The 8394-nt window shown below is 34.0% G+C and overlaps 1 long non-coding RNA gene across 1 annotated transcript; it reads right to left on the bottom strand.

Annotated features, from left to right (window-relative positions):
• Positions 1 to 4578: 4578 nt before the first annotated feature.
• LOC143676295 (uncharacterized) lies at positions 4579 to 8150 on the bottom strand. Its single transcript, XR_013171980.1, has 3 exons — positions 8030 to 8150; positions 7083 to 7187; positions 4579 to 4659 (listed from the first exon to the last, which is right to left on the bottom strand). It is a non-coding gene; the product is annotated as an uncharacterized LOC143676295 (long non-coding RNA).
• Between the last annotated feature and the right edge of the window lie 244 nt (positions 8151 to 8394).

Here is an 8394-nt window from a genome sequence, read left to right as displayed (position 1 = left end):
GGTTATGGAAATTTCAAACTTGTGCAGAAGTAGCTAGAACAGTAAAATTAACTCAAATGTACCCATCTCACATTTCAACAATTATTAAAATATAAACAAATTTACCTCATCTTGAAGCCTGTCTTCCTTTTCCATCCCTTGTTGAATTATTTTTTTGTTGAACTACTTAAACATATAGAAATTGTATATATCATATTAATAAATTGCCATCAAAGTAAACACAATTCTGTGACCAGTTGCAGGTCAAGAAAGAATATTTCCAGTACTCAGATGAACCCTCATTTGCCCCCAAGACTAACTACTGTGCTGATTTCTCACAACATACATGAATTTTGCCAATTATTGTACTTTTTACAGTAGTATAAACCAAGTATACATGGAATCATACAGAATATACTGCTTTGTGTTTAGACCCTTGGTTCAGTGCTATGCTTATGAGATTCATCCATAAGTTTGCATGTAGTTTTAGGTAATTTATTCTCATTGCTGTATACTAATAAGGTATTGTGAATGTGTGTATTATATACTTGATCTACACTTATCTACACTCGAGCATTTGAGTAGTTTGAGTTTGGGATTGTTAAGTATAGTGCTTTTAGGAACATTCAGCATGTGCCTTTTCATGAAAAATTATGTCAGATGTACTGAGGAGTGGAATTTCTGGATTATAGGGTATGAAAATGTTTAGCTTTAAGTAGAAACTGCCACTGTTTTCCAAAGTGGTTTATAATTTATGCAGAGTATGCATTTCTGTCAGACTTGTTCATTTTGTTTTGATTTTTTTTTTCAATTAAGTCATTCTAGTAGGTGGGTAATATATCTTTTTGTGGTTTCAACTTGCATTTCCTAGTGACTAATGAAGTTAATCACCTTTCCTTTTTTGTTGTTTTTCTTTTTGGCCATTTGGATATCTTCTTTAACAAAGAGTCTGCTTATGTCTTTTACCCATTTTTCTTTGTCTTAATGATTTGGAAGAGTTCTTTACCTAATCTGTTTGCATTCTAAGCATTCTCTTCTATGATACAAGATGCTTCTCAACTCTCTTAATAGTGCCTTCTGATGAACATATCTAGATTTTGATAGATTTTCATATATGTTTATCAACGTTTAATGATTGGTACTTTTTATTTTTGGGTTAAGAAATATTTTACCATTTAAGGTATATGAATGTTCTTTGTTTTTCTGAAAACTATATTGTTTATCTTATACATTTAGATCTATAGTCCATCTGTTTCTACAATCTAGTGTTTGGCACATTCTAGAAATGGTAAATTTTAGATAACATTATTCAATTATTTATCATTTTTTCATGTATCCTGAATAGTATAACAAAAATACCCCCAAATAAAAATAAGCAATTTTCTACCCAGTAAATTTTAAACATATTTGCCTGTTTGCAATATTAGAAAAATAAATTAACTCATGACTGCAAACAGGGCGTGTATATTTGTTTTCTTCCCTTTTTAGGATCTTGACATTCTATTAAAAGAAAGATTTAGAGGTTAGAAATAGTAAGAACTCGGCATCAAATGAAAATTAATGAGAATTGTTCACAAATTTCTGTAAGAGTGGAAATCAGATGACCATGGATGTCTGATGAGAAAAGCTGTAATTCAGAGTAGGATTTGTGTGGACAGAGGGGAGGTGGGCTATTTTTTCTTACATCATGAAATCTCAGAATGGCTCTGGACTCAGAGTCAGTAAATATAACAGATAGTAGGAGTGAGCACTTGTTCTGGAGTGAGAAAAACCACTTTTTTTCCAGTCAATGTCAAAAGCTGTTGCCTCACTCTTACATTGAAAGTACCAGTGATGAATATTTTCTTTCTGGCTGAACAAAGAAACCACCAATAAAACAACCAAATGGCTCTTCTCTAATGAATTTTAACAGCCTGAAAAAGTTAAGACTTCTTTTTGAAGAGAAAACGTAACTAAATAAAGTCCATTTTATTCTGTTAATTTGGGAAACTCACAACCTAATATCCCACTCCTAATTTATTGACTCTCATGTCAAACCAAACACTTCACAAACAATTTATCACAACAAAGAAAAAGGAACTGGTGGTGTATATGCTTATACAAGAAGGATTCATCCCCACTTTTCAGTTTGCCTCTCCAAGAAATGAACACGCAAACCACAACCTTTGTACATATAAGAGAGAAAGAGAAATATCAACATAAACAAAGACAAAGACTGACCATAGAGAAAATGTACTCATTTATAGAAAACAGAATAGCATAAACAATGGAATAAAATTAAATCCTACAAATATAACAAACAAACAAAAAAAACCCCAAAACTATAATTAATATAATCAGAGATATTTCAAATGATTAATATCCATAAAACAAGAACAGAATGATGATGTCAAAGAATAGTCAGAGAAAATTATAAAGTCCTTAAAAAATTTTAAAAAATAATTAAACAGAATTAAAAGTTAAAGTGAAGATCTCTCTCATTATATAGAACAAAAAGATATGTAGATTGAAAATTTAAGAGAAAAGGTACAATAGTAAAACAAACAGAACAATGGAGAGAAAGACATCACCAAATAAATAATATAAAAATATTTCTCAGGGCTGAAGAAGGACATGAAATTGTCTTCAGTTTGAAAAAGCTCGCCAAATGCCTGTCAGCATAATGAATGAAAAAGACCACAGGCTAACATCAATAGTCTTGAATTTTACAAAACCAGCAATAAAGAGATTATAAATGCCTCTAGTATGGAAGCAGGGAGTTAAAAGGGATAAAAGAATTAAAAGCCAGACTGATATGGAACATATTAGCAATGCTGAACACCAGATGACAGTGGAGCAACATTTTTAATGTTTTGAAGGCTAATAATTATATATCTAAAGTTCCTTACACTGTCAAATTATCAATTGGGTGGAAGGGCGAATAACAACATTTTCATACATACAAGAATTTAGATAATTTACCTTCCATTAACCCTTTATTTAAGAAGTTAATAGAGGAAGTTCTTTGGCAAAAGAGAAAAATACATCCCAACATTTAAAGAAAGGGGATGCAGAAAAGGGTCAATCGACTAGCAAGGGAGAGCAATGAAGGAAAGTTCTGGGAGCCACTAGCTCTAAGAAAGATGTTTCCAGAACAAAAAAACAATAGAGATTTAATCTGATGGAATGGGTGATATGTGGAGAATGCTTCCTAATAATTAAAAAAAGACTATAACATTTTAAAAATCTCTGCACAAATAACATGCACACAGATTTGCAATACGATTTTGGCAATGATTCCTCATAAAAAGTTGTTGAGGGGCATTTGAATTGGAAGCTAGGAACATTTTTTAGAGTACCCTAGGGTAACAAATGAAAATAACATAAGGGCTTTGCAATGTCGTAATGCCTCAGCACTTCAGACCTGATATTAGGTCCTTCAGTGACCGCCCCTGACATTGGCTTATATAAGATAAACAGTTTCTCCCTCTCCTCCCCATCCTACCCAGGATTATGTCCCTGCAAATGTCAAATACAACCAACACCCCCTCCATTTTCCACTCTTGTTTGACCACCTGCTCCATTTTCACCCATATTACACAATAGAGGCATTGCCCCAGGTCCATGCAGCCTTTGCTCTCCACCCCACTTGGTTGAGCCTACACTCCTGATATATTTCCCTATGTGCCCTGTGAGGTGTGCCACTCCTCTATCTTCTAGGATGTGTGAAGACTAATCAACTTTTCTTTCATACATCTCTGGTGTCACTTACCCTTTCCTTACCTTACCGTCCATATATACATCCTCTTACAAAATACCCAGGAAAATAGGTATTGATAGTTCATGATTAAAGTAATAGTACAAATATAAAACACTAGGGGGAAAGGAGTGGGCTAAAGTGGTAACATGAGTAAAGGTGAAAGAATATCATCTTGAGTTATGGGGATACCCACCTGTGGTGGTTTCAAACTGTATGCACCCCAGAAAATCATGTTCTTAAAGCTAATCCATTCCTATGAGTGTAAACCTATTATAAGTACGGCCTTTTAATGGGCTACTTCAGTAAAGGTACGGCTCAAGGTGGGTCTTAATCCTCTTACTGGAGTCCTTTATAAGAGAATGAAATTCAGACAAAGAGAAAGCTACAGAGGCAGGAGGATGAAAACAATGAAATAAGGAAGAGAAGAAAGAGACCAACAGATGCCACCATGAGCCTTGCCATGTGTCAGAAGACCCAAGGATTGCCAACAGCTAGTTTTCAGGAAGAAAGCATTGCCTTGACCATGCCTTGATTTGCAAACTTTCATGGCCTCAAAACTAAGCTTATGAACTAATACATTCCCATCGCTTAAGCCAAAACCATTTCATTATATCTACTTTGAATAACCTAGGAATCTAAAACACTGCCAGAAGAACTAAAAGTAATTAAGGTTAAAGAAGGTCGCCATTAGTCAGTCAGAGTAGGAAGGGATAAGATGGCAAACTATTACATTTCATGATATGATTCCCAATTCTATTTGGTTTTTTAGTATGTGCATGCATTACTTTCACAAAAATAAAATAAAGTAAATCTTACTGACGTATAGGATGTGCTGGAATAAACAGGTGTAAAACATGCCAACTTACTTTATGTTTATAGGACTGCAGACAGAGGCAGATCATAGTGTCAGGAGGGAAGGGAGAGCAAATAGCCACATCAACCTGAAAAAAAAACAAGCTTACTACAAAGGTGAAGTTATTTGCTCTTACCATTAAATGGATTGGATTGATTAACCTAAAATATGGAAAGAAATGAGTGATTTTAAACAAAGAATTCCATACTATTTGATGATAATGGCAATGATTCTATACAGGGAGATATTTATGAATCAATTTGGCCATGCTGCAAAATCTTACATACTAATTGGTTCCCTGGATATAGTCATGGGGTTGCACGTGACTTTAGTCTGCCCCTTCACCAATGGGATCCAAAAGCTAAAGAACCCCAGCTGGGAAAAACCTTTGGTCTGACTCTTTGGACAACAAAATGTGTCCAGGGTGTGTTGTGTGTTTGTACACGTTTGTATTTCATGATTTTCATGAGGAGAGGTAGCAGGAGAGTTGCACTTTATCTTTTAGTCTATGCTATGCCCAATAAATACACCAACATCCCACGGAATTCTGAAGTTGTTCTTGCACCAAATGTTGAGACCCACTGTGTTAAAACAGCATCTGAGATTCTGTGGTAGGCAAATAATGTGGTATTGTTTATTTTCTGTTCGTTAACAACAGCACTTTAATGACACTCTTAACACTTTAACTCCTATTTGGTGATCTCAAAGGTTCACAAAAATTACATAGTAGTAATTTCTACTAGAAAAATATTATACATGATCTTCAATCAAGTTATCTGGTATATAAGGGGAAAATGAGGTCACTTTATTAAAATCATCATAATCAATTTAGTTTACAAAGAGTTAGGGTATTTCTTTAAAGATGAAGATATGGTTTATAACTTTATGTTTTATCGTATAAATAGTGCTTTAATCTCATTTAACTCAATATATTTTCTTCTAGATATTCAAGTACTGTTCCTGAAGAATTATTATGTGATAAAGATTCATATTTTATTAGAGACGGATGTAACTACAGATCTAGCTAGGAAATTTGTTCAAACTTGGCACTTGCGCTGCTGCTATTTTTCATCAAGTGTTATGAGTGTTTACTATGCAAGCTGTTTACGCAGGTAACTTCTTCTCTTTCTTTTTCCTTTACTGAAAAAGAGAATACTGAGTTTAGGAGGCTAAGATCAAAATATATTGGACTGTTTCAAGAATGTCTTAGGTAGTGAAGTGTTTATCAGGTATCTATTTAAAGTATTGAGGATCCTCTGGATTGCAGCAAAGGCATTTGGTTGAGAGCCATTTTATTGCATTAATCTTGTAGGTCAGTTCACTGGTGGTTTACTGTTTCTTTTGTGTCAAAATTCTTATAATCAAATTGATTCTAATTCAAAATAAAGAAAAATGATGCTGTCCGACTAAAGAAATGTTCAAAATACCAAATATGAGGTGCCTTCAAATGCTATTCAGCATTATTTGTAATAGAGTTCTTCATATTCAATGAATGTGGATCAGTTTACGTATTTTTGTTATTTTTGAATATTTTGATAAATTGAATGCATTTTAAAGTCCAATTTTAATGTAGCAGATGAGTTATTAACACGATCTATATGATAAATGTTTACTTCCAATACCTACAGCAGTCCTTATATAATACTCCAATATACATTAAAATACTTACTCAACTACTTGTTAAATATATACTAAAAGTTCTGGCATAATTTCAAAGCCAGTAGTATGCCATGACACATATTCCAATTAAAATATTATTGGAAACTCCAAGAAGATAAAAATCCATAGTAGTGCCAATTAAAATAAAAAATCAGTTTTAGAAATGTGAAGATAGTTCTTCTAATTATAAGACCCTTAGAGCTGAAACAAAGCTTTTAATCAGCAGCATACTCTTGAAAGGTATTCGTGGCCAAGAGAAGAGAAAAATCCTAGGCTTAGGGAATGTGGAGAAACCAAGGTCTACACCATCATGACCTTCTCTTGTCTATTACATAGTGGCCTTCAGAAAGCCAAAATGATTCATCAACATCATCATTACTATATCATATCCTATACTCATCCGGGAATAACAATATCTTGCGGTATGACATATATAGGAAAATAAACTCACCACACCTGTCACGAGGAGAAATAGCTAATATGGCTATTAATATTTAAAACTGCATTCACAAACTGCCCCATGAAGAAAGCTATAGGACCAGATGGCTTTATACATAAATTCTACCAAACATTTAAGGAAGAAACAGCATCAATATAATACAAGTTTTTTCAAAAGATAGAAAAACGATGGAGTATACACTGAATGAATTATCTGTTGCTGTATAAAACACCCCAAACCTTGGTATCTTAGAATAACACATATTACTTATTGCAGTTTCTGTGGGTCAGGAGTCTGGTGGGTGTGGCTTCACTGGGACCTTCTGATCACGGTCTCTCCCAATCAGGAAGTCAGCCAGGGAGGCAGACATACCAAGGCTCAAAGCGGAGAGGTCTACTTCCGTTCTCACTCACCTGACAGTGCACAAGCCTCAGGCCTTCAGGTTACTGGCTGCAGGCATCAGTTCCTTGCGGTGGGAACCTCTCCATAGGGTACCTCATAACATGGCCTGTGAATTTCTTCAAAGTGAGCAAGATAAAAAGACAGGGACAGGGATCTGAGGTCACATACATTTTGTAACCTAATCTTGGAAGTGATAATATCCTATAATCTTTACCATATTCTATTCAATAAAAAGAGAGTCATTAGGCCCAGCTACACCCAATAGGAGGGAATTATATATGGTCATAAAATCCAGGAGATGGGGATCACTGGGGCCATTTCAGAGACAAAGGTCCTTCCAAAGTTATCCAAATGGTAACTAAAAAAGGGAAGGATTTGATTCTCTACCTCATCATATATAAGACAATCAAAACACGGTAAATAAAAATTTAAATATGGAAAGTAACTATATATATGTGTGTGTATATATAGATACATCTCTCTATATATACAGTCTATTAAATATACATCTATTTGTATATTTTAGAAGAATATAGAAGAATAATTTTAGGCCATGGGTATAGGGAAATTTCTTAGACTATAAACAAGTTTAAACTCAAGGGAAAAGGCAGAATTATTTATTGGATTAAATTAATAACTTCTCATTTTGAAAAGCTAGAGCATTGAAAAGGCAAGCCACAAGCTGAGTAAATAAATTTTGACACTTATACTGGCCAGTGTTAAACTCATAAACACATACACCACACACACACATACACACACACACACACACACACACACACAGCCAATCCCTAAAATACAAAAACAAAAAACATGAAGACAAACATCCAACAGAAAAATTAACAAAACTCAAATAAAGGAAATACGATTAGCCAATAAAATATGTAAACATATTCTGCCTCATTAGTAATCAGAGAAATGCATATCAAAACCACGGTGAATACTATTTCCTACTTACTGGGTCAGCAAAAATTAAAATACCAGGTTGTCACTGACATTATCCAGAGTTTGCAAAAATGTGGAAAAACAGGAATCTGACTCATACACTGTGGGAGTTTAAGTTGATGCCTCACTATTTTTGAAAAATATTTTACCTGAAAAAAAGAGAAAGAAAAAGTAGATAGGAAGGTATGCATATAGTATGACTCCATAGTTCCTCTCCCTAATTACTTTAAAGGACATCTTGCATCTGTGCTTCTGTACACAGGAGAGGTTTATAATACTATTTATGGCAGTATCGTTTGAACTAGCAAAACCCTTCTCAAGAAAACAAACAAACTTCACAAATGCTTAACACTAGTAAGATAGATTAATTTGTTGTGG

This window comes from Tamandua tetradactyla, chromosome 3 (genome assembly GCF_023851605.1).
Source record: "Tamandua tetradactyla isolate mTamTet1 chromosome 3, mTamTet1.pri, whole genome shotgun sequence".
In the NCBI taxonomy this organism is placed as follows: domain Eukaryota; kingdom Metazoa; phylum Chordata; class Mammalia; order Pilosa; family Myrmecophagidae; genus Tamandua; species Tamandua tetradactyla.
Note: the sequence above shows the minus strand (reverse complement) of the source record. Positions and strands in the feature narration are given on the sequence as shown.